Raw genomic sequence first — 26847 nt, forward strand, 5'->3', positions numbered from 1 at the left:
AACCCACACCAGCAATACAATCAGAATACGTACCCGCAACCTTTTTTAGACAGAGGCAGACGGGGAAGGGGGAGACAAAAGGACCCCACCCAGGTACACTGGGAACAAACGGAGGCAGTGGGGGACAACACCCGGAGCAAGGCAGGGGAACAGAGAGCGGGCCCAAGCAGTGCGAGACCCTAATAACTAACCTTTCTTCATATACATTGAGCGCAGCAGAAAAAGATGTCCTGGAAAAGGGTCTGGGTTTTATACCCACCCCTTGCTTAGATCGTTTTAAACTTCAATGCGAACTGAGCAAGTTTTTCCAGAAATTACGACTAAAGAGTTTTTTTGAAAACAAAGAGAATGACCAGAGTGAACTTAACCAGAGTGACACTGACTTGAGACTGAAATCACATTTTGTACCACCACCACATACAGTCCCTCCCGAAATCCTTGCTTTTGAGCAAGCGGTTTCCCAGGAAGTGGAATCACTGGAGGAACCTGTTCCTTTTCAAAAATTTGACGGCTGGAGAATTCCAAGCTATCCAAACCCTAAAAGAGAACACTGAGATAGTGATTAAAAGTGCCGATAAGGGTGGAGGGGTGGTAATTCAAAATAAGGTGGATTATGACAGAGAGTGCAAACGCCTACTGAACAATACTACCAATTACGTCCCTCTTAGAGAAGATCCCACTGTCGATTTACAGGCAGAAATTTGTGAGTTGGTATCCACAGCTGAGAGAGATGGACTGATTTCCAAAAGAGAGGCAGAATTTCTTACGGCATCGGAGGGGAAAGTTACGTATTTCTATATACTACCTAAAACACATAAAAATGTTCTGCCACCCCCTGGACGATCTATCGTCTCATGGATAGGCTCCCTTTTGGAACCCCTCTCTAAGTACTGTGATTTCTTTTTAAGACCGATAATACAATCTACCAGTACTTATATTAAAGATACCAAGAGTCTCCTGTCAATGTTGAGATCTATCAATATGCCAGAGGAACCCTGCTTTCTAGTAACTTTGGATATCGAAAGCCCCTACACCTGCATCCCTCAGGATGAAACTATCAAGGTGTTGAGTGAGGCTCTAGATAAACCCCATGGAATTATGCGACCACACGGTCCTTTGTGGTAGAATGTGCCACTCTAGCTTTAAAGAGGATTTTTTTTTAATATGAGGGTAAGATCTACCTCCAGGCTACGGGCACATCGATGGGCAGCACCTTTGCCCCTTCGGTGGCGGGCCTATATGTATTTAATTTTGAATGCAATTTCATACTGAGCCCGGACAATCCTTATTCAGCGGATATCATCTTATGGCAGCGCTATATAGATGATGTGCTAATGATTTGGAAGGGAGAGGAGAGTATTCTATTCACTTTTGTTGACTGGATTAACATGTGCAATCCACATCTGAAATTTACCCATGATCATACAGTGGATACTATAACATTTCTGGATGTTAAAATTAAGAAACATGAGGAACAGATACAGACGAGAACGTATTACAAGCCAACCTCAAAGAACAACTTACTGCACATTTCGAGTTTTCATCCTCGTGCCCTGCGGGAGAATCTCCCTTATGGGCAGTACCTTCGGATACGACGGAACTGCAGCGAATTGATGGACTACAAACAGCAAGCAGGTGATCTGACTTTAAAATTGAAACAGAGAGGGTATCCTAAAAGAATTCTTTAAAAGAGCCAGAAGAGAGCCCGGAACCAACATAGGGGTGCTCTCCTTGAGAATTATCCAAAAGAAAACACTACTGAAATTCCTTTGACCTGTGTTACTACGTTCAACCCAATATCTAATGCAGTAAGCAAATGCATTTCCAAACACTGGAAGATAATTACCAGTAATAAACACAAATGGGAGAAACCCCTTTTTTCCTACAAAAGAGCTATGAGTCTTAAAGACTCTCTGGTCCACACGCACCCAAGGAACCCAGTGAGGACACAGGAAGCTACAGTTCTGAATGCCTATGGCCTCCCTACAGTTACTGGCCATTTTCCCTGTGGCAATTGTAATATCTGTCATCTGACGACTCACACCAAGACACTGAACACCGAGTCGGGCAAACAATGCGAACAACGCAGCCATACGAACTGCAATACGAGCAATGTCATTTATTTAATAACATGCCCATGTGGCCTAGAATATATAGGCATGACGACAAGACGCATAAAATTGAGGATATGCGAACATCGAAGTAATATCCGATGTCAAAAAAGCACAACTAAACTTACCACGCACTATCTGGAAAAAAGACATACCGCAAATGACATTCAGTGGATCATAATAGAACATCTGAGTGCAGGATCAGAGACAAGATTGTTCGAAAAGGAACAAAGGTGGATTTACCGTTTGGCAACCCATCAGAAAAGTCTAAACAATAACATCCCCTGGAGCACAGTCATGAGACAATAGTAACAGAGATGTTAGATAGGGTACTTGGGTATTATGCTAAAAAAACTTTATTCAATTTAACAACAGATAAGTAAACAACATCAGTATCATTCTATTAGAAATCATGTCACATTATTGACATGGGTGTTGTTGTATGATCTGGTCACTTGCCCTATAACCTTCCTCTCAATACTTTGACCACAATTCTTAGATAGCGTATAAGATACAACAGACAGGAGCTATCTTGATGTAGTAGAAATTACACATGCTTTCTATTTTGCATGACAAAACAAATCATACAGTCTGATAAATTTTATAATATCGGTCCTACTAATGAGGGTCACTCCTTGTTACCGCCAAGTCCGAAAAACTAGAAGCGTATTTAATACAGTGCCTGTAAATTAAGTGTGTTCACAAGCAAATATTTCCCCGAGAGTACTAAAAATCAAACGTATTTTTATAATGATGGGCTGATTGAATTACATCATGTACAATAATTAAGGGGTTATCTTCGTGAATGATAAAGCACTTGTGGTTTGAATATGCGCAGGTACCCTTGCACGCATGAGTTTCAGAAACCATACGGGTCTCCGTGTAATGTCACCATAGTGTTCAATAAAGTACCCGGTCTTTTGAAAGGCATGAAGACACACTTGCGTACATTTTTCTCAAGAACCAAACAGATCTCCATTTAAGTTCATAATGCATATGTTCAATTCTTTCATTATGCACATTATTTATGGAGTCAATTCTTGGTTACGTTCAATAATTTAACTTGTTCACAGAGCGTTGAATATCTGCTACGAAGGCAAAAAGGGAGATGTCCCCTTTAATTGCTAGACAGGGACGCAATAGCGCGTTGCACACGTGACTGGAATTAGCCTATTCAAAATACGCCTGACCCGGCGGCTTCCTTAACATTCGGGCTATCGGCAATGCTACATTTAGGTAGTCGACGGGGAGTCGCTTGTGTACAAGTAAGTCTCTCCCCTTTTTTCCTTAAGATGGGGTTCGTTCTGATACTCCCTACTTTGCTCGAAAACAAAGATACAACCAAACAACTAAAAAACTCTTCTATCCCTTCCCTGGATTTAGTATAAACACGGCGTGAAGGTTACCCGAGCCGCTAGAGCCCAGAAAGAGGGTACTTGCTTCTGATAAAGTGAGTGTTCTTCCATACGAGACTTGGTCTTCCATATATACAAAAGAATTTTTAAATATAGCCGCAATTCTTTTACTGACGACTATTTTTAAAGGGGGTGCTGATACGAACTATGGACAAATTTCGTATACAAGAAACTGAGGACAAACAAAAGTGGTCCCTATGGCATATTGTATACGAACTAACTTAAAAATTGTTTCTGGAAGTAATGGAAAATTGTACCCGGCCACATTAGGTTAATGAAGAGGAGGGTCCACAACCCTTGACAAGGCAAACGAACGGTTGTGATATTGCCACACAGGTGATAACCTATGCGAAAGGGTGATGCACACAATATTTTGATTAAAGGGGAATATGCCTATTGATTACATGTAGGTACATGTCTTTATGTGATGTCGTGTGTGTCTTCCTTTGTCTCCCGTTTTTCTACAGGTATTTGGCTCCAGCGAAGTCTGGTGAGCCTCTACGGGTAATGTCCGTGAGTAAATCACAGAATGAATTTTTCACATTAAAATCCCCACGGGAGGGTGCACCTTAGCGAGTGCATACCACCGGAGGATAATTTTTTTTTGGGTCCTGACGAATGCTGAGCGAAATTGCTAATTTACCACAGAAACATGTTGACCAATTTTAACTAAGGACACGGGTTTCATAATACAGAACCCTGTATAGTCCGTTTTACACTGTTTTTAACCTAATGCAGGTTGACCTTTATTAAAATGTATCTAGGTTACAACCTTGCATTTTTTAATGTCACACACAGTTTAAAATCACTCATTAGTTTTTTGCACTGTTTTCACACATCACGAACCAGCTCCGCTGTAACCAGGCGTAGTAGCACGCTGGGGTGGACATTCGGTCCCCCCAGCGGGAACCCAATGATGAAGCATGTCACCAATTAGTGGTGAGTGAGGATTCTTCTAAAAACAAAAAAGTTTTTTTCATTTTTCTAATAACGAGGGCATGGTATGCCCTTAGTGGGAGTGTTTTGCCTTGTTGTGGGTGTATAATCTTTATTTGTGACAATAAGGAATAGCTTACCTTTGGTGGTCTGTCCAAATCTGTCTAAGAAAATTTACTAATCTTATTCATTCACTAATTCACTCTTTGGTTGTTTAATATATACTTTAAATAGGGGTACAGGAGTGACTGTAATAACCCTGACTCTCTTGTTGGTGAAACTGCAAATGATAACACCAGCATACGCCAAGATTGTCCTCTATAGCTCATAAAAATTGGCAATTTCTTAAATGAGAAATAATTCAATCATATTGCTTTATCAACCTTCCTTCTTCCTCAAATTTGATTGAAAATGCATCATTTATCCACTCTTTTTTCAAACTTATCTCAGGGGGACGACCCCCCTGAAACCCTCGTAGGTTGTTCCAGCTCGCTCACTACACTCACCTGCCACAGTGCAGTATAGCAATAATTTTACACCCTACCACTTTCAAATATCACCATCCGCTACTTCCCATTTGTGGACTATTGCCTGGCTAACCCTGATAGTTAATCCAGCCTTCTCCCCATGACCCCTGACTAAGTGTGACTCCGGCCTTTAAAAGGTATATTAAGGGGTGTTTTTTTTTTACTTTAACATGTGGGCAGAACAGTGGGGTGGGGGGTAACTGAGAGGTGGGGGAGGGATTGTGCCACGGGGTCTACATTTCTATTATCAACTGACCTGCTGGACATGAGTTGCAATGCGTAGCGGTGTTGTTTTGCTGATTTATTTCATTGCCTAACGAATACTCTGTTTTACATTGGCTCTACCTGTGCGACCTTGGCCCATGGTGCTGCTAAAAAGTGTTATAAACTCCTGTGTGGACACATTCCTGATATTGTTGTGACCTGGGGTGCACCCTAGAATTCTGTGTATATGCATTGTGTTATTTGCCAGGGTGGGCCTAGTTCTGAAGATGTATTGCCCGCCTAAGGGTGCTGGGGATAAAATAGGATTTTTCCCAAGTGTGCATTTTATTGATGCTATTTTAGCACTGTTGGGCCTAGTACTGCTAGTAATATTTCAAATGTGATCTATGCACAGAAATACATGATGTTCATGTTGTGTTAATTAATGTGTGTGTTGAATACAATCTTTATTTACATACACCAAGTGTGAAATCTCTTTTGTGACGCTTAGTGAAATTATTGTGTGAGAGTGCTGTGCCAGTGCTTTACATATTGCCTCTGTGATAAGGCTGACAGCTTAGTGCCAAGCTACCTAAGAGTGAGAGCAGGTTATACAGTGTGTGTAACCACCTATCCCTGACAGGAGTGGAAGTTTATGTCTGGGTTGGGCTCTGCCTCAGTCAACTAGAAGTTCCAGTTACAACATGGGGGTTAGAAAAAAATGGACATTGAAAAAGAGACCATGTCAGGTGGGTATAGGGGAGATGAAACCCTAGGTGGGTAAGGGGATAGAAGAAATGGACGGGGCAGAAGGGTGGGAGGGAAAAGAAGCAACATAGACAGTGGCTGAGTGGAATGATCTAAAGAAGCGAAAGTGATGGGGTGGGTGGTAGTAAAAAGAAACAACATTGGTGGTGGAACAGTAAAAGAAATAACATAGAAGGGGCTGGGTTAGTGAAAGAAACAACATGGACTGGAGTGGAGGGTGTGAAAAGAAGCAATGTAGGGGGATGGGAGATAAAAGAAACATGTGCTAGTTAAGAGTGCCATATGGGAGACGGCCTGAAAACGCAAAGACTCATATGAAGTGGTTGGGCACATCTAAAAAGTAGCTCCAACAATCAGAGCAGTAGAAGACACAAGTACTTGGCCCATGCTCCAGAGGAGGGCTAAACACAAGACAAGGACATGATGGGGGCATGCCATGACAAACAGGAAAAAAAAAACATGCGAGCAATACTTTAGCTAGCCAATGGGGAAGATAACCAATGGTAAGGTATGGGAAGGCTATAAGCCCACTGTATCTAAACAAACTGTCTTGAAGAGACAGCACATGCGCTACCTAGGTGAGAACTAAAAATTGTATGTTTTGAACCTGGCCCTTTTGCAGGGTTATCCCCAAACTTTTTCCCTTCCTCCTTTATTTTTTCTGACCTCTGTTTGTTGGCTTTAGGACTCTAGGCACTTTACCACTGCTAATCAGTGCAAAAGTGCATGTGCTCTCTCCTTTAAATTTGTTATGATTGGTCTACACCTGTTTGGCATATTTAATTTACTTGTTACTCCCTTGCACAGTGGTATCCCATATATCCAGGAACGGTAAATTAAATGCTACTAGTGTTCCCATGATGCACTGGGACAGGGACAGACTAATTTGCATGTAGCCAGGTTCTGAGCTGGGATGGTGCAGTGAGCTAAAAAACGGTGATGGATCAAGCCCTGATCTGTTGACCTGGTGAGAGTATTCTGCTTAATTCAGAAATTCTGTCCATCACCACCCCCCTTTTCTGAATCGTTTTGTGCACCATAAGCGTGGAAGGGTATACTCAGATGTGAGTCCCTTGCTCATTGCACCATCAGGATTCAAGCAAGCCGGGCCGATGACGGCTGTAATGCCAGAAACCGGTCCCCGGAAGCTTGTTTCCTTCCCAGTGAAAGAATTGGCTTGGTAGTGTGGTTTGCCCTGTTCCCATGATGCACTGGGACAGGGACAGACTAATTTGCATGTAGCCAGGTTCTGAGCTGGGATGGTGCAGTGAGCTAAAAAACGGTGATGGATCAAGCCCTGATCTGTTGACTGGGTAAGAGTATTCTGCTTAATTCAGAAACTCTGTCCATCACCATCCCCCTTTTCTGAATCGTTTTGTCCACCATAAGCGTGGAAGGGTATACTCAGATGTGAGTCCCTTCCTCATTGCACCATCAGGATTCAAGCAAGCCGGGCCGATGATGGCTGTAATGCCAGAAACCGGTCCCCGGAAGCTTGTTTCCTTCCCAGTGAAAGAATTGGCTTGGTAGTTTGGTTTGCCCTGTTCCCATGATGCACTGGGACAGGGACATACTAATTTGCATGTAGCCAGGTTCTGAGCTGGGATGGTGCAGTGAGCTAAAAAACGGTGATGGATCAACCCCTGATCTGTTGACTGGGTAAGAGTATTCTGCTTAATTCAGAAACTCTGTCCATCACCACCCCCCTTTTCTGAATCGTTTTGTCCACCATAAGCGTGGAAGGGTATACTCAGATGTGAGTCCCTTGCTCATTGCACCAGCAGGATTCAAGCAAGCCGGGCCGATGACGGCTGTAATGCCAGAAACCGGTCCACGGAAGCTTGTTTCCTTCCTAGTGAAAGAATTGGCTTGGTAGTTTGGTTTGCCCTGTTCCCATGATGCACTGGGACAGGGACAGACTAATTTGCATGTAGCCAGGTTCTGAGCTGGGATGGTGCAGTGAGCTAAAAAACGGTGATGGATCAAGCCCTGATCTGTTGACTGGGTAAGAGTATTCTGCTTAATTCAGAAACTCTGTCCATCACCACCCCCCTTTTCTGAATCGTTTTGTCCACCATAAGCGTGGAAGGGTATACTCAGATGTGAGTCCCTTGCTCATTGCACCATCAGGATTCAAGCAAGCCGGGCCGATGACGGCTGTAATGCCAGAAACCGGTCCCCGGAAGCTTGTTTCCTTCCCAGTGAAATAATTGGCTTGGTAGTTTGGTTTGCCCTGTTCCCATGATGCACTGGGACAGGGACAGACTAATTTGCATGTAGCCAGGTTCTGAGCTGGGATGGTGCAGTGAGCTCAAAAACAGTGATGGATCAAACCCTTATCTGTTGACTGGGTAAGAGTATTCTGCTTAATTCAGAAACTCTGTCCATCACCACCCCCCTTTTCTGAATCACTAGTGGTCCTGCAGCAGAGGTTGCGCCACCCACAGAAGTAGTCTTTCTAACCTGTCTCAGGCCTTCCACTGCAAGGTCTGCATGTGCAGTTTACTGCCACATTGAGATGGCATTTAAAGTTACTTGCCAAGCCTGAAGCTCCCCTTTTACTACATGTAGGTCACCCCTAAGGTATGTCTAGGTAGTCCTACGGGCAGGGTCCTGTGTAGATAAAAGGGATAAGCCTAGCTGCTCTGGCCAAGCTACCAAGAGGGTGAGCAGGATTTATCTTAGGGGTGTAGCTCCCTTACCCAGACTGGAGTGGTGGGTTTTGCTGAATTAGGCGACTACAAACCCCAACCAGAAACCCCATTTCTAACAGTATGGTTGGCCAGTGGCGACATATGACCTTCCAAGCAGGTGAGGCGTAACTAACAAAGCTGTACTCCTCTAAGGGTCTGAGCACAGCTGAAATGTAATTTCCTAGCAAGAATACCAGGGGGTTTCTTTCCCTAAGAAATATTGGTGAGAAACAGGATAACGTACGCTCTTATCAGCACTATTATCCAAAGACCTTGGATGAAACGCGTTGGCATTTGCAGCCCATCTTGAAAGGACACTCATGAAATATTTCTGTGCTCTAGGAGCTGCTCTCCATTTTCTCTCCTTCCTTCTTCTGGAGTGCTAGAGGAAGCTTCCCCCTATGTGTAAATAGATGTGCTTTGCAGGCAGTTATTATTTTAATTTGATGGACACAATAATGTAACATAGAGCTGTGCTAAAGCGTGCCAGTTAGATATCACCTAGTACAGGCATTAATACAGACACTAAGGCACTACCAAAGACAATGGGTACTGTAACACTGCCATAGGTAACTGCCCTAGCACCCCTGCCCCAGTAAAAAGAAACTGACAATAGTCAACAGAACACTGATATAGAGACACTGAAATAAACTTTGGTACATTGACATTGGGATGATGACATGAGCATACTTGCAATGACTAAAACAACTGACATGGAACTGGCTTGGAAAATTTCTTTGAGACACTGGCATTGGCGTACTAACAGTGGGATACAGCTGTTCAGGGAAATAGGGATCCTGGCATTGATGCCGGAACACTGATGACAGCAAAAAAACAGGGAGGAATCTGACACATCTGCACTAAAGCTAACGTGAACACTGACCCAGAAAAGTCTACAAACACTAATGATGAGACACTGGAATAAGGCCCCAAGCATTAGAATTGAATACTGACAGGTCAGACCTATGTTATGTGCGCAGTCTCAGCAGTCACAAATCGTAGTTTGTGTATACTGAAAAAGAGTAAACTTACACAAAAATGTAAGTTTTCCTTTGTGAATCAGGCCTAATGTGTTTAGAACTGCCTTTTAAACTCATTCAATTATTATCAATGGTGGTGCCTCAAGGGTCCCTCAAAGCACCATCAATTTTACTGGCCAGAGGTGCTTTCAAAACACCACTTGTTACAAATGTCTTGAGATTTTCCCAGTGTTTCTTAGGGGCCGATTACGATGGCGGGTAGACTTGAGTCCGCCCGCCACTTTAGCGGGTACAGGACCCCCCACCTGCAAGGCGGCGGTCCCGCACTCCACATCACGATGCAACCGCCACTGCTGTGGTCGCATCCAGCGATTTTACATTGCAGACGGTGCTGCTGGCTGCAGCATTGCCGTGGTGTTTGAAATCGCATGTTGTACATTTCCATGCACAATCTGACAGGCACCACGCGGTGCCTGCCACCTTGTGCATGGAAATGTAGGGGGGTACCCCCCAGTGCACATACACCCTCCCACCACACAGTGGGGGCCAGCAACGGGTCCCCAAACCCATTCTCCGCCAGCATTGAAATCTGGCGGGCAGTGCCTGCTAGGCACCGCCGCTATTTTACCCATGCTGAAGTAGTGTGGCTCACTGGTTAGAGGCGGCAGACCCGAGAGCAGAGGACGGCCCGGGACCAGGGTTCGATTCCCGGCGCGGCAGGTTTCTGGACCAGGGTCAGCGGACTCGATAATTCTCTCGCCTCGGTGCCCACTCTGATCACCGACCACACTCGGCAACTCTGGGCATTAGCTTGCCTCATCTTCACTAACGGCCCCACCAGACCGCCGGGGATGCCTGGTCTCACCCTGGAGATACCCATTAAGGGACCATCTCTCAGGGAAGCCAGGAAGGGTTTGGCAGCGGTCGAAGCGCCTTGGGACCCTACGGGTAAGTAGTGCGCTATATAAATGCCAATACATTTACATTTACATTTACATGCTGACAACTCTGACAGGCAATTGTGATGATTGCCTGTGGTGGAAGCGTGGAGGGCAGTCTTTGCGACCGCCACAGTCACAAAGCAATTCCCCCGCCATCCTAATGTGGCGAGGGAAATGCCGGCCCAGAGGTGACGGTCCTTCCCCCATCATAATGAGCCCCTTACTCTCTTTATTTTAAATGGCACTAATTACCACAAAATGTTGTAAAAGTAGAATTGTTTTAAAAATAATAAAACATAGGGTGTGTTTTTTAAGATATCATCATACTAGCAGCCCATCCCGACCTTGTCCGGGAGCAACAGGCTTCCCCATTCCCCGCCCAGCCCGTCCCCCGCCTGCCCCGACCCCTGCCTGCCCCGAAATGGGTCCCCTTATCTCAGAAGCCGCTCCTCCCGCCTGTCCGCTGCTGGCACCGTCGCTGGCCTGTCCGCTGCTCCTCACGTCACCGCTCCTCCCCTGCGCCATGTCCCCCGCTCCCTTACCTCAGCCGCCGCTCCTCCAGCCTGTCCGCTGCTCGCACCGCTGCTGGCCTGTCCGCTGCTCCTCACGTCACCGCTCCTCCCCCGCGCCATGTCCGCCGCTCCTCGTCGTGCTCCTGGACGCCGCTCCTCCCCGCGCTCCTGACGTGAGCACGCACGTCGGGGCCGGCGCTACTTCAGAGGGACTACTTTATTTTTACTGTAAATTTTTTTAATAACTTTTTTTTACATTTATATAGCCTATAACCATCTACACACCCTGATGATTCCAACGGTGTATCGGGTGTGTGGATTGGCGCTGTGGTTCCCGAGTTTACCCGCCTCAAAGGCTGAAAGTTCTTCCTTTATTATAGTAGTATAGATTGTGTTGTGATATGTGGGTGGGGGCACCATTTTCAATACTTGACACCTCTTAACACAGTATTTGTTTTCTGGGGCCATGCCCCCTCCAAAACATCTACCTCTGCCAACAGGCCTGGAGAGTGCATGGACTCCGTGCAGCTTTAGAGACCATGTTGGGTAATACTCAAACCAGACTGCTGCCTAAAATGCTAGAAACAGTTGACTTCAGTGAGTGAATAATGTGGGAATGATTCGTCCACCTAAGGAAAATGATGTAAAATAACTGCAGTGGAGCATGGATGTGTAATTTATTTCATTTCAGAAATACAAATAATGTCTATGGAAATCAAATCATATGCCTTAAACGAAATTCAGTTGGCTGGTTCTGCATGCGAAACCTGCATCAGGATATACCTAGCATGCAAAAATTGCGCAAAATACTAGTGAGGGATGGCTTTATGAGAAAATGTATCTTGGTTATACTTTTGCTTTTTCGGATAGACATGTGCGTCTCAAACCAAGTCTTCTAAGCAATTTAAATAAACTTTTGCTTTACACAAAATATCAAAAAGTCCCTACATTTCATGTAATACATAATTTTGTAATTATACAAAATTTTGCCTGTATAATGGAAATTAACTGGTACCAAACATCCAGCATTCTCCACTTTTATCGGGTGCCATTGGTTTCGGGGCATTATCCCCTCTAGAAGTAAAGTTAGCTCCTCTTCAGTAAGTCTTCAAATCAGAGGCTGAGAGCATTAAAATGTTTTTATATCTTACGTTTTATTCTATGCACCTTCCCTGTTTCTCTGCCTCTGCTGCTCAGCCAGTGAGAGTAGAATGTTGGTGTGAATGATGATGTCACTGGAATGTTGGTATTACTGTGAGGTGAGGTGTCAGTTATATCCTGGGCTGAAAGTCATTGTGTATTATGCATAAAAGTGTTCATAGTTCTCCCCTGTCATTTTTGGCATGCAACTTTTTTGCTTCATCAGTTTTTGCAACCTCTTCCATCCCAACTTGTACTCACACTGCAGATCCCTCAAACCAAGGTCAAGGCAAAAAATAGAATCTAAGTGGTAGCTTTTTATTAGTGGAATACTTTGCTACTGCAATTCAGGGCAATACCTAATGTCGCGTCTACGTCCTTCATCCTCGCCCCATCATAAATGATATGAGGCAGTATCCAATCACAGACAGAAAACAATTACTGACGCCACCCACCCTTCTGCTCAGGGCTACAACAATCTAGCCTTACCACTACCTGATTGAGATGTTCCCCTCCATATTTGCGGTTCATGGAGGATGCTGTGGTGTTAAGATTGAATTCTAAGCTTCTCCCAAATTTTCATTCTAATGGGCATATTGACAAGGGGATTATGCCACCAAAACGTCATATTTACCGCCCTGCACCATATTTACAAAATGGTGGTAAGCCCCTTTTTGTGGCTTAACTTCGCTTTGTAAATATGGTACCCTTCCACACAAGTATCTGCGTAAAAGGAGCATGCAATGGGTGTTGTGTGTGTTCCATTGCAACATCCAGTGCTTTTTGACGCTGCCCCAGATTTACAAGGATGTGTAAATCTGAGGTACCGCCAAAAACTAACGCCATGCAATATCAGGCGTAAAAATGGCACAATGAGGAGAAATACTTTTATTTCCCCTTGTTTTTGCTTTTTCTATGTGTGCTGCATTCTGCAGCACCTATGAAAGGAGCAAAACGTCATTAATGATTGTTTATAGGAATAAAGGTGTCCCTTCCTGCACGTAAACAATCATTAAATAATAGCAATTTGCTTCTTCTATGTATGAAGTGGCAAATCACCATTATTGAATGTTTACGTGCAAGAAGGGACACCTTACTGCACAGAAACAATCAGTCTCTGCAAAGCACGCACCCTTGCACTATGGCGCATGGGTATGTGTGTTGGCGCTAGGCAGCTATTTTTTTCGCCAGCACTAGGGAAAACACAAGGGTGTGCCATATTATTGTAAATATGGCGCATCCCTGCATTTTGGAAATGGCAAGTGAGGCGCTGCACAATTTGCCGCAGCTCCGTTCTCCGCCATTTCCTTGTAAATAGGCCCCTAAATTGCATACTTCTCAGGAACTAGTGTTACCTTCGCTCTGTCCTTGTTCTCCTGAGGACCAGGTGTTGCACACTGTGGATGTTAAACTTGCATTATCTGTGTATGGTGATAGATCTTCTGCCTTTTGGACTTCTGACAGTCTCTTTGAGACATTTGGTCTTCTGGGGCAGGGGAAAGCAGTGTCTAACATCACCCTGAGTGGCTGGATTAAGGACATCATCTCATTTGCATATCAGGGCTTTGACTCGCCTTGTCTTTCCAATATTCAGGCGTGGTCCATTAGAGGAGAGTCAGCTTTGTGGACTGCTTTTAAAGGAGTGTCTTTGGATGAGATCTGTCAGGTTGGTACTTAGGCTTCTGAACACACCTTTATTAGACATTATCCTTTGAACTGTGCACCAACTCAGCATTTGAATTTTGGGTGTGGTGTATAACAGGCTGTGGAGCCTTCTGCTCCTGTGTAATTTGTTTTGGATATAGGATTAAATTCACTTGGGTGTGCTTCATATCCTGCAATGTACTTTATTTCAGGTGACAGTATTACAAAGACCTTAATTGTGTTTGAGTGCATGCTTTGGTATACCTCATGTTTTTATGACTGGACCGAGGACAAGGGACGTAGAGGTAATGCCCTGAATACTTACCGGTAATTCTTATTACTTTTAGTCCTACTCATCCTCAGCCCAGTCATACTTCCTGCCCACCCTCCTAATATCAGGCCTTTGTGGTGCTTGGTAATTTCAGGAAGTGCTATGGTAAGGCTAGATTATTATAGCCCTTAGCAGGAGGGTGGGAGGGGCCAGTAAGCGTTTCCTGTTTAGTTTCCTGTCTGTGATTGGATACTACCTCATGTTGTTTATGATTGGGTTGAGGACAAGTAGGAATAATAGGAGGATTGCCAGTGAGTAATCAGGTATTGTAACTCAGCTCAAGCATTAGATTATTCCAGGAATTTTCGTATGATTTCGTGGGTGAAATTTCATCTGCTTTTCTTCAACATGAGACTGGTTTGAGTGGTAAAACCGCAGGTGGCCCAACCACCTGTTTGTATCTTGCATGGTTTTTAAACATGAGATGCAGTCAAGTTAATTAATTTCTTGAAATTTCGTGCAATGTTGCAATCGAAATTCTGATGAACAAAAAAATCTTGTTTTCGGCAACCTCTAATTCTAACCTTAATGAAGTAACGAAGAATTGAGTTTTTCTGTTTCAACACAGCATCAGAAAGGTATATATGTATGTCTCGCATCTGAACTTTCTTCTCTACAGCGCCAAGAAAAGCCAGCGCTAGATTCCCCTGGATTGGGTTAAAGAAAGAATACAAAATGCCAGCATGTCGTAAGTTCCTGAATGGACAGGAAGGATACAGGTCAAACTTCCTCACATTCCATTTGGATGTAAGCAGCTGTTTTGCATCCTGTCCTAGTGACACAGAGACGGTCTGCACTGTATTCCTATAAATATGGTGTCATTTGCCTGCGGACCGCCCGTAGCATTGACAGCAGATGGACTCCCGCGCCTGGTAATTGGCCGGTTCCACCCGCCCCTGACGCTCTGAAGCCATTTCCTCTCCTTTCCCCTTTCCACGCCAGGCCTCGCGCTCCCTAATGCCACAATTAGGCCTCGTTAGCAGTATTTGCTATAATGTTACTAATTGGTAATGAGGCGTTTGCTGCTAATATCAAACCATGCAAATCCCCCTGATGATGATTCACCTGACTGGAGTGGATGGTAATCGCTGCTGGAGCGCTTAACCCCCAACACGCCGGGCCAGGCACATGGCGCAGTCTGCTGCAGCCCTTTCCCCAAAGGCGCTGCAGGAGTAAAGCATAATAATCACACCACGCCCATTGCATTCTGGGAGCTCTCATTTTTGAATTCACTTCTAGCACTTGTATCTCAGAACAGTACAGGCCCACTGCACAGATCTCGTAGTGAACCACAGGTCGCTTCGAAACGTGTTAAAATTCAAACTTGAAATAATAGTGCTGAGTCACAGCCTTCCACCGTTCTGAAGCAGAAGGGTGTATTGTCAACCTTTATATTTAGGATATAGATCCGGTTCCAGTGTTATTTTTAGGTTTGACATGTATGGCACTTGAGCCATTCATGGTGAACTATACATTGTGTTCTGTACTTGCTTTAGGAGCTTTCCCGCAGCCTGCATGAATTTGGCCTCTGTTGTCTTGGAAACATACAGCCTGATTCATGAAGCTTTTTTGCGCTCGCAAAGGGCCAGATTCTGAGAATCCGGCCCTTTGCGAGAGCGATTTTTGCATTTGGGATTCAGCATCCCTTAATGTAAAAATCGCTAATTGCGATCTCGCAATTTTGCGAGGAATGACATTTAAGGAATCTCTTTTTGAGATTCCTTAAATGCAATTCAACATCCTATTTAAATTTGCGAATTCGCAATTTCTAGGCGCAATTTACCGCGAGGTCAGGACCTCGCGGTAAATTGCGAAAACTCAAAAAAATGCATTTAAATGCATTTTTCTGAGTTGCATGTTACACACACACATGTCCTTTGGACATGTGTGTGTGCAACACCTGTGTCACAGATCATTTGAGGGGTGCTACGGGGTGTCCTTTGGAAACCCCTGGCACCCTTCAAATCGCTATCTTATTTGCGATTAGCAAATTGCTAATCGCAAATAAGGAATACTCACCATTCATTCCTATGGGCCTTTTGGCCCATAGGAATGCACGGGGAGTTATTCCTTATTTGCGATTAGCAATTTGCTAATCGCAAATAAAGAATGTGTAGGAATCGCAAAAAATATTGCGATTCCTACATGAATCCCGTTTTGCGAGTCCTTAATAGCGATTCGCTATGAATCGCTATTAGGGCCTCGCAAAACGGGAGAATGATGAATCTGGCGGATAAAGCCTGATTCATACAAGCTGAATTGCGCTTGCAAAGGGCCAGATTCTGAGAATCTGGCCCTTTGCGAGTGCGATTTTTGCATTTGGGATTCATCATCCCAAATGCAAAAATCGGTAACAGCGATTTCGCAATTTAGCAAGGAATTACATTTAAGGAATCTCTATTTGAGATTCCTTAAATGCAATTCATCATCCATTTTTAAATAGCGAATTCGCAATTTCGGCCCGCTATTTACCGCGAGGTCAAACCTCGTGGTAAATAGCGAAAACTTAGAAAAATGCTTTTAAAAGCATTTTTCTAAGTTGCATGTTGCACACACACATGTCCTTTGGACATGTGTGTGCGCAACACCTGTTAAAATTTGCATTTAAGGGGTGCTACAGGGTGTCCTTTGGACACCCCTGGCACCCTTAAAATCGCAGCCTTATTTGCGATTAGCAAATTGCTAATCGCAAATAAGGAATACTCCCCATTCATTCCTTCGGGCCTTTTGGCCCATAGGAATGAATGGGGAGTTATTCCTTATTTGCGATTAGCAATTTGCTAATCGCAAATAAGGAATATGTAGGAATCACATTTTTTCTGCGATTCCTACATGAATCCCGTTTTGCGAGCCTGTAATAGCGATTCCTTATGAATCGCTATTATTGACTCGCAAAAAGGGTTGTTGATGAATCAGGCTGTTAAGCCCTTATTGGCTTGTGAAAATGTTGATCACAACTTGAATGAGCCAATGTGAGTATTTTAGTGTCACTATTTTTCTATTGGTCTTTTGTTTAGTCCTGTTGCATCCATTGGAATGTATGAGCAGCCTGGTGGCACTGGTGAGCAATCACTTACAACAGCATTTGAACATGCATTGGCATTGCCAACAGGTCTGGCTTCAAATAAATGTTGTATGATAATGTGAAACATTATCAGTTAATAGCATGGGAATTGATACATATTGGTGTGGAAGTAATTGTAGCATAATATCATAGATATAGGTTGAAAGGACAGGTGCCAGTTCGACTGCCAAGCCAGACCTAAACATCTATGTGTCGCAGTGGTGGAGAAGTGTCAGGGCACTAGGACCTGCCACGCACTGGAGAGCTTAACACTACTTCTGGGCAGTGGGAAGGAGGAGCAGGAAACAAGCAGGCACACATGTACATACACCCACATGTCTCTGTGTACTTCTTCTGAATCAGGGGACCAACATTGTGGACACAACACTATGTAGGTTGATGACTGCCCTCCTCCACTCTGGAGGCTACTGCCACAGAAAAACACCATAAATTATATAGTTATCTAAGACACTTTATTAGCATTACGATGTTGTGTGTAAAAGTACAAACTCAGACAGCTTGATAAATATACAAAATGGTCACAGCAGTTTGGAGGGCAAGCACTTCTTTGTGCAAATACACAACATATGCCCAATCAAAATGCACTCCTGTCGCCCAAAATGTGAGAGGAGCTAAAGCCTCTCTCTCGAGATGCTTACATTTTTGTCCATAAAGCCAGACCATACAAATGGATATGACAGAAAAGAAAGTACCCCTTTTAAGGCCTCAACTTCCAGACACTTTTACTGGTCTGTTTGCAAAAGCTTTCTTGTGAACCATAATACCTCGAAATGACAGTCAGCTTAGAGTCTGCACATTGCTTATCATTGGTTGAATTTATTTTCACTCTCATTTCCTTGGTATTTGGTGGCCAGCTGCCTCATTCTTTTGTGTTTCCCTCCCATGAACCATAGCTACGTTGCTGTAGCTTATATTCTTCCACTACTCACCTTCAAGAAACTCCTTTTTCTTTCAGCACTTTCATAGGAGTGCATCTGTTTTCTATTTCTCTCCCTCGTGTGGTGGTCCCCCTCAAACATGCACCCAACCCTGGGTGCTCCATGTTGCTCCCTCATGCCTCATTCCAATCGAGTCCTTTGCTTATCCTACCCTACTTAACTTTTCTTTATTTTTATTTTTGTGGCGTCCCCCTGGCCAAGACTCGGAATTGTCTGTTGCTCCCTCACCCCCACCCACTTCTCATTGCTGTTTCCCTCTCTCCCCACCCTCTCTCCGTTGGTCTCTGAACCCTTGGCAGTTCTTTATGAATATTTATGTATTTTTTTTGGAGAACCTGGGAGCTGACATTGCTCTTATGCTGCTCTGCAAAAAAGTTACGCGTTATTGGTGCGTGCATGTGCATACATCATTCACATGACTAAGAAATTAGGTAGCAGCTAGCAGGGTGTGTCATTGCATCTTTTTTACCTCCTTTTTTTTCGATGTGACAGCAATGAGGAGATGAAGCACAGCGCCACTGGAAAGTAATAGCTACTTGCTACTCAGTAATGATGTTGGCAGAATCTATGATTTTTTTTAGATAGGAAAGAGGGTTGGACTTTGGTTGCGGATTGGTGTCTGTTTAACCTTACGTCCTTGTCGTGATTTCAGCCTAATTATTTGTCTTCAGGCCTCCTGTTTTTCCTGACTTTGTTTTTGCTGGCCTTAGGACTGCTAACCAGTGCTAAAGTGCTTCTGCACTCTCCTTTAAACATGTTGAAATGCCATGTACCCAATTAGCATATTTAAATTACTTGTAAGCCCCTTGTAAAGTGGCACTTCCTGTGCCCAAGGCCTGTAAATTAAATGTTACTAGTGGGCCTGCAGCACTAATTGTACCACCTACTTAAGTAGCACTTTAAACATGTCTCACGTTGCCATTGCAGCCCATGTGTGATGTTTCAAGCTGCCATTTCAACTTGGCAAAGAAACCCTTTTGTCAGGCCCAAACCTTCCTTTTCAATACATATAAGTCCACATTATGGTAGGCCCTGGACAGCCCAGAGGGCAGGGTGTAATGTATTTAAAAAGCAAGATGTGTACTTTTCAGTTTTACATGTCCTGGTAGTGAAAACTCTTAAATACATTTTTCACTACTTGAAGGCATACTTCTCCCAAAGGATAACATTGGAATTATCTTATTTCCTTTTGTAAGTGTCATTTCCAAATGGGACCAGGTAAACCCTTCATGGTTGGTGTCTCTGGAATTGGAATTTAACATCCTAAGTTCTGGTGCAGTCAGATTTGAAGTTACAATTTTGAAAATGGCACTTTAAGAAAGTTGGCATTTTCATGCTTTATCCATTCAGTGCTTGTAGCCTTTTTCTAGGTCGCATGACTGGGTATGGTTGACAGTTGGGCTTTGTGTATTCCTCCTCGACAGCCACACACACAATGGAGAGCTTAGGTGTGACTGGATGGGCCATTATTGGCAGGATGGGAGTGAGGAGTTGGGCCCAGCCCCACTACTACTTGAATGGGCTGTATCCTGTCTCCACACAAAGGGTGAGATACACCCTATAGCTAGTCTGAAGCCAGGGAAGGCAGGGTATCTGGTGCACTTCAAAGCATGCATCAAGAAGCAACTTCAAATGCACAACTGGGTACACACACAGGACCCCAGATACCATCTTTTCAGCACACTTCTGGACCTGTGGATACTTTGCCAGGAAGAAGAACTGCTGTGCTGCTGAAAAGACTATCACTTCGTTCAATCAATCAATCAATCATATAATTTGTAAAGCGCACTACTCAACCGTGAGGGTCTCAAGGCGCTGGGGTGGGGTATGCTGCTACTGCTCGAAAAGCCATGTCTTGAGGAGTTTTCTGAAGGTCAGCAAGTCTGCCGTAGGAGGATGGGGAGGGTGTTCCAGGTCTTGGCGGCGAGGTGGGAGAATGATCTGCCGCTGGAGGTCGCTCTTCGGAAGCAGGGGACTGTGACTAGGGTGAGGTCGGTGGAGCACTGCTGGCGGTTGGGGGTGTAGAAGCTGAGTCGTCTGTTAAGGTACGTTAGTCTGGTGTTGTGGAGTGCCTTGTGTGCGTGGGTGAGGAGCTTGAAGGTCATCCTCTTGTTGACCGGGAGTCAGTGCAGGTCTCTCAGGTGGGGTGTGATGTGGCTGCAGCGAGGGATGTCGAGGATCAGGCTTGCAGAGGCGTTCTGGATGCGTTGGAGCCGCCTCAGGTGTTTGGCCGAGGCACCTGCATAGAGGGCATTTCCATAGTCCAACCTGCTGCTGACGAGGGTCTGGGAGACTTTTCTTCTCATTTCAGTGGGGAATCAATTGTAGATCCTGCGGAGCAAGCGGATGGTGTTGTAGTAGGAGGAGACCGCATTGACCTGTTTAGTCATGGAGAGGGTGGAGTCGAGATAACCCCCATGTTGCGTGCATGGTCGGTGGATGTTGAGGTGGTTCCCTGTGCGGTCGGCCACCAGGAGTCGTCCCAGGCCGAAGGGGTGGATCCGAGGGTGAGAACCACCTTCTTGTCCGAGTTAAGCTTCAGTCGGCTGTTGCTCATCCATTCAGCGACGGGCTTCATTCCTTCCTGCAGGTTGGTTTTGGCGGTGTGAGGTTCCTTGGTGATGGAGAGGATCAGCTGGGTGTCATTGGCGTAGGAGATTATGTTGAGGTTGTGTTGACTGGCGACGTGGGCGAACGGTGCCATTTAGATGTTAAACAGAGTTTGGCAGAGGGATGAGCCCTGGGTCACGCCGCATATGATCTTGGTGGCTTCGGTGCAGAAGGGGGGAGTTTGAGTTTGAGTTTAAAACATTTATAGAGTGCACGTTCACCTGGCGGTTTCATGGCGCTGTAGTGTACTGAGCTCAGAAGGACAGGAAGATCAGGAAAGAGGCAGAGAGTAAGGCTGACGCTCTGTGTTCTGCCGGAGAGGAAGGAGGTGGTCCAGTCCAGGGCCTTCTCTTGGATCCCGGCGTTGTGGAGGCGTGTTCGTAGTGTGTGGTGGTAGACTGTGTCAAAGGCGGCTGACAGGTCTAGGAGGATGAGGGCCGCCGTTTCTCTGTTGTCCAGCAGGGACTTGATGTCATCGGTGGTGGCGATGAGGGCAGTCTCGGTGCTGTGGTTGCTGTGGAACCCGGACTGGGAAGGGTCCAGGAGGTTGTTCTCCTCGAGGTAGCCGGTCAGTTGTTCATTGACGGTCTTCTTGATGACCTTTGCCGGGAACAGGAGCAGGGAGATGGGTCGGAAGTTCTTGAGGTCCTGGGGTCTGCCTTGGGTTTCTTGAGTAAGGCATTGATCTCAGGCGTGCTTCCAGCTCTCCGGGAAGGTTGCCGTCTCAAAGGAGGTGTTGATGACTTTCCGGAGATGGGTTGCGGTAACAGTGTTGACTTTGTAAAAGACGTGGTGTGGGCATGGGTCTGACGGAGATCCGGAGTGGATGGTGTTCATGATCTTGATGGTGTCGTCGTAGTTGATGTTGGTCCAGGAGAGCTGGCGGTTGGTGCGGATGGTGGTCGTGGGGGCGGAGGTCTCAGTGGTTGTCGGGGCGGTCGTGGCGTTGAAGCTGTCGTGGATGTCTGTGATCTTGCGATGGAAGAAGGTGGCCAGCGAGTCGCACAGTTCTTGCGAGGGTGGGACGTCGTTGGTGTTGGAGCTGGGGTTGGAGAGTTCCTTCACGATGTTTAAGAGGTCTTTGTTGTTGTCTTGGCAGTCTTTGAAGGAGGCCCTTTTGGCAGGTCTGATGAGGTGATGGTGTCTGCGGGTGGCGTTCTTGTGGGCTGCATGGCTGTCCGCCGTTCGTTCAGCTTTGGGCAGGTTTACTTGGAGGCCCGGAGGTCTTCAGTGAACCAGTGAACCAGTCGGTGTGACTTTTGGAGGGTTTCTTGATCGGGGCGAGGATGTTGGCACAGTCGTTGATCCACTGTCTGAGGTTACGGGCAGCAGTGTCGGGGTCGTTGGGGTCGGCGGGTGGGCTCTGGGACGAGGGTGGTGGTTAGCTGGTCATTGGTGACTGCTCCAGCAGCGGCGAGGCATCTGTTGGGTGCGGTGGTGCGTGGTGTGTCTTGAAGGTGAAGTAGATGCAGCGATGGTCGGTCCAGTGGAGTTCGGTGGTGTGGTTGAAGGAGACGTGGGGGCTTGCGGAAAAGATGGGGTCAAGCGTGTGACCGGCAGAGTCCGTGGGTGTTGTAACGAGTTCTCTGAGTCCGAGGTTGGCTAGGTTGTCGATCAGGGTGGTGGAGTTGATGTTGTTGTTGTTCTCAAGGTGGAAGTTCAGGTCCCAGAGGAGGATGCAGTCTGTGGAGGCGAGGACGTGTGTGCTGACGAAGTCGACGATGGAGTCGCTGAACTGTGGTCGGGCCGGGGGGGGTCTGTAGATGGGTGTTTTTCTGAGGGTGGTGTTGGGGTCGGTGTGGATCTGGAAGTGCAGGTGTTCGGCGGTGCTGAGGGTGTCATCGGTGTTGGTCAAGACTCTGTTGGACTGCTGCTCTGAAATACCTCCTGTGCTGCTGTGCTAACCTGCTGCCCTCTTGCCTGGGTAAGATGGACTGGGCCTGCATTTCTTAGAACCCAGGTTGACTCAAAGGGCTAGTTGGCTGGTCTCCTGATCTGAAGTCTAAGGACATAACAGGATTCTAACAACCTTGCACCTGCACATGAACTCTGCCATCTGTGAGTCTACCCTGCCAAGTGGTGTCACCCCAGTCGTGGTCCCTTGTTAGCAGGCTTATGGTGCTTTGATAGCCTCTCTGAATCCAGTGGAACCAATGCATCTCTTCTACTGTGTGGCTCAACCCCGAACAGAACCAACTCATCGCCACTGCTGCACAGATTGGACCCATAGCCAACACCGGCATTGCTACCGCAGCCTGCATCTCCTTCGGAACTGCCACAGCTGTAGGCATCCTGAGCGCAGGCTCTCGCATCTCTCATCAATGGTAGCCTCCACCACAGACTCTGCATCGCAGCCTTTAAAGCTCCTTGTAACAGATGCATCGCCCTGATTGGGCACTGCATCCTCAATGCCAAACTTTGCACCCAAGCTCTGTCGATGGGATTCTTGATAACGATGCAGGTCCTTGCATCGCAGCTATGCTGCATCTCAGCACTGACATGTCGCTTCTGCTGCATGACACATCTTCAACGTGGATCCTCGCAACACTCCACAAGCCAGGATTTAATATATGTGTTCAGTGGGCCTAATTGGATCCTGTAGCCGGCCTGCGCTCCATCGCAGTCTGCCTGAATTGTGACTTTCTCTTAGTCCAGCGCGACCAGATATCCACCGTTGAAGGTTTGTGTTTTTTGTGTGCTATTTTCACTAGAATCTTTGAAATTGAATATCACTGGTTACCCTGACAAGGATTGCTGTTGCTGCTTGACCAGGGTTCACACCCCAGGAAACTAACAACCCAATTTCTCACAGTGTGCATGTGCTGGACTCCGTGAGGTTTTCTTTGCCCTGTAGGCACAAGCTTCAGCAGTGACATCACATTGGTAGGCCTGTTAGATAACAACAGCATGTATACGGTTAAAACTGGGATTTTCTTTCTATGGTCCTGGGCAGAGTTAATTAAGCTCCATTCATTTAAATAGCCGGGGCAGATGTAAATAATTTGGGAGTGGTGAGCAACCATTGTATGGCAGCACGAGGAGAAAGGGAGGACATAACCTAGAAGAGGAGTCCAAATAACTAACTTAATTAAGCATACTCCCTGACGGAGAAAGTAGCATGTGCGTATGTTTTCAATTATTCTGTTCGGCGCTACATTGGAAAGCTATGTTATGGAGATGTAGCCGAGGCCACTCGTTCTGATTGCACTCAGCATTTTTATCTCACAGGGCCCCTCTCTGGTCCTGATAATATCATTAAAGTACCCATTAGCACATTGTAACTGTTCCAGCCATGGACAGATTATTCCGGATCCATTGGCTTGCCGGGCCACCAGGAGATGCAGCTGTCTTCTTTCTTGTCCTAGTCCTTCTTGTCCTTCTTTCCATCGTGGATCCAGTTTTCCTCTGCCTATGATGTTTGGAGAAAGAGAGTACTCTCTCTCTCTCTAAAAATATCAGGCTGCAAGGGCATTTACTTGGAGAAAATGCAAGGTAAGGCTGTTGCACAAGTAAGAAGATGGGTGAAATACATGAACTCCGGGCACTACATTTTCTTATAGTTACTTGTGAGCAAGCTACTGAAAACTCCAGTCATACTCAAGCCTGATCCCTGGCTCACCTTGAGATGCTCTCGGCACCTTGAGCCCAAGCCACGTCAAGCTTCCACAGGAGGTGAGGTGGCCAGGGGCATAACACAACCCCCCGCAGACCCCGCGGTGCGGGAGGGGCCCAAGCTCCAGGAGGCCCCCACAGCACAGCACTCTGGCTGCAGAGCTCCTGAGTGAGTCTGGAGGGGGGGGCCTCCACATGTCTTGCAGGGAGGCCCCCCACAAGTTTCGTTACGCCAGTGGCTGCTGCCTACCAGCTACTGCTGCTGATCATGTAATAGGGAGAGTCAGGGTTGAATCTCAGCCTCAGCTCAGCATCGTGTGAATCCTGGTAAAATCTCGAGCCGAAAAAATGGAAAATATGTAGCGTAGACTATGTTTGTTGTGTAGTGCACTTATTTCCAGGCAAAGTTTTAGCAAGGTAAAAATGCCAAAAATAAAATGTGCATTTTACTTGTCATCAGCTCTCATCTCGGCCTCAAAGAAGTAAGGACAGAGGATTAGCCTTTGATGCCTGAAAGAGATATCCATCTAGCAGCTGAATTGCACAGTGTAAAGCTGGAAAATTTAGGCTCAATCCTGGCTTCTCTGTGTGACCACCGTGTGATCCTTGGTAAATACTGCATTTCCGCGCGCTTGCTTTTTGTTCATTATCCCATATGAGAACACCTTCAAATGTATGAGCGCAGGAAGGGCACTGTACACTGAACTCTCTTGTGTTTAATAGCCTATAATGTTGCTCCATATATAATAAGAATCTAGGATACACATACCGCACACATGACCCCTGGTGTGCCTCTAAATTTAATAATAGGATTTTAATTAGGGTGAGGGCAAGAGTGTTTCTCAGATCATGTTTTAAAACTTTCACTTTTATTAAATACTGCCAAAATGATTTGATATACTAAGGTGGCAGGATAGCAATGGTGTGTGTTTTTTTGCCCAGTGGCTGACATTAATGATTTGGAAATTCTGCTTCAGCTGTGCTGTTTTAAGTCATATGGCGGCTAAAGAAACACAAAACCCATCAGTGTGACAGCTTTCTTGATTGTCAACTTCAATTTTATCAGACATATATGCTTGTAGGGCTCATTTCTGTTTCGCCTAGTATGCTATCTAGAACGATGATAGGCTGAGCCAGCCCCACATAGAGTTAAAACATCTGATCCTAGTCCTACACACATTTCTGCAGAAAGCACATAAATCTAATGAGCTACCTTTCTGACTTTTTGAGTGGCCTCTGGAGTTGGGGACATAGTATCCTTCTAAAAAACAAACGTTTATTTCAGATAGTGATAAGTTGACTTACTGGACGTATTTTAATGCTTCATATGGGGTGCTCCGCTGCAGCAGTGCCTTCAGGGCAGAATTTGTTCTCCTGTTGATCAGTACAGAATGCAAAATCTTTACTTCTTCCTTTGCTGGAACGGGAACTACGTATTGCCATATGGTTGTCACTCTACTTAGGGGGACTAAGTTGTAATAAGAAAGCTACATTCTATTCATAGCTAATTGGGGAGGACATCTGAAAATCTCTTCTGCCCCTCCTTACTCCACTGAATGGTGCAAGAGCATTTTAAAGCGAATTACAATGGGCCATACCTTCAGCCCTTGTTCTTGGCTACCCTTGTGTTCCTCCCCAAATCCCTGTCATGCATTTGGGGATTGCCTTTACATGCAGACTCGCCACGCTCACTAGTATTTCCCACTCCTATCCGTTCCTGGTTCTGGTCCATGGCTGCAGGTGTCTCTTCTCATGTGTGCCCTGATATTGTATTCTGCTGCCTTGGCCTCTCTGGCACTGGTCACACCCAACCTCCTTTTCAAAACCTATGACTAAATACAGCAAGACCGTCAAGCAGGAATTTCTGTTATTTGTGTAGTTATTTGGAAATGTACTTTCTAACAGAGCACCGGTACCCCTTTGGGACATCCCAATAAGAATCTCCCATGGAAAATGCACTAGTGATGCCCTCCCACAAAGGAACGCCCGTCAAAGACATTTCCTTGATGAGATCCACATTATCAACGTGCATGAAACCAGTGCTGGAAAGTAGGGGTCCGTTGGATCTAGGTTACGGCAGCCATTCCTAGCTAGATCTGGTATCATGCCAAACCAGGGAAACATGCTGAATTTGTCCTGGTGTCATTATCCAACACCGCAACATAGTATAGTAGCCCCGCATGTTGTCTGCATTCTATGCTGTGCAGTAATTTGCAGGCAGCAATCAGTGGTGTAACATAGGCCCCTGCAGCCCCTGTTGTGTGCGGGGGTCCCGAGCTCCAGTGGGCCCCTCAGCACAGTCCCCTGGCCAGAGTGCTTCTGGCTGACTCCAGAGTGGGGCCCCTCCATGTACTTTGCAAGGGGGGCCCTTTAAGTTGTGTTAGGCCACTGGCAGCAGGG

Source organism: Lissotriton vulgaris, chromosome 2_2 (genome assembly GCF_964263255.1).
Source record: "Lissotriton vulgaris chromosome 2_2, aLisVul1.2, whole genome shotgun sequence".
NCBI lineage: Eukaryota > Metazoa > Chordata > Amphibia > Caudata > Salamandridae > Lissotriton > Lissotriton vulgaris.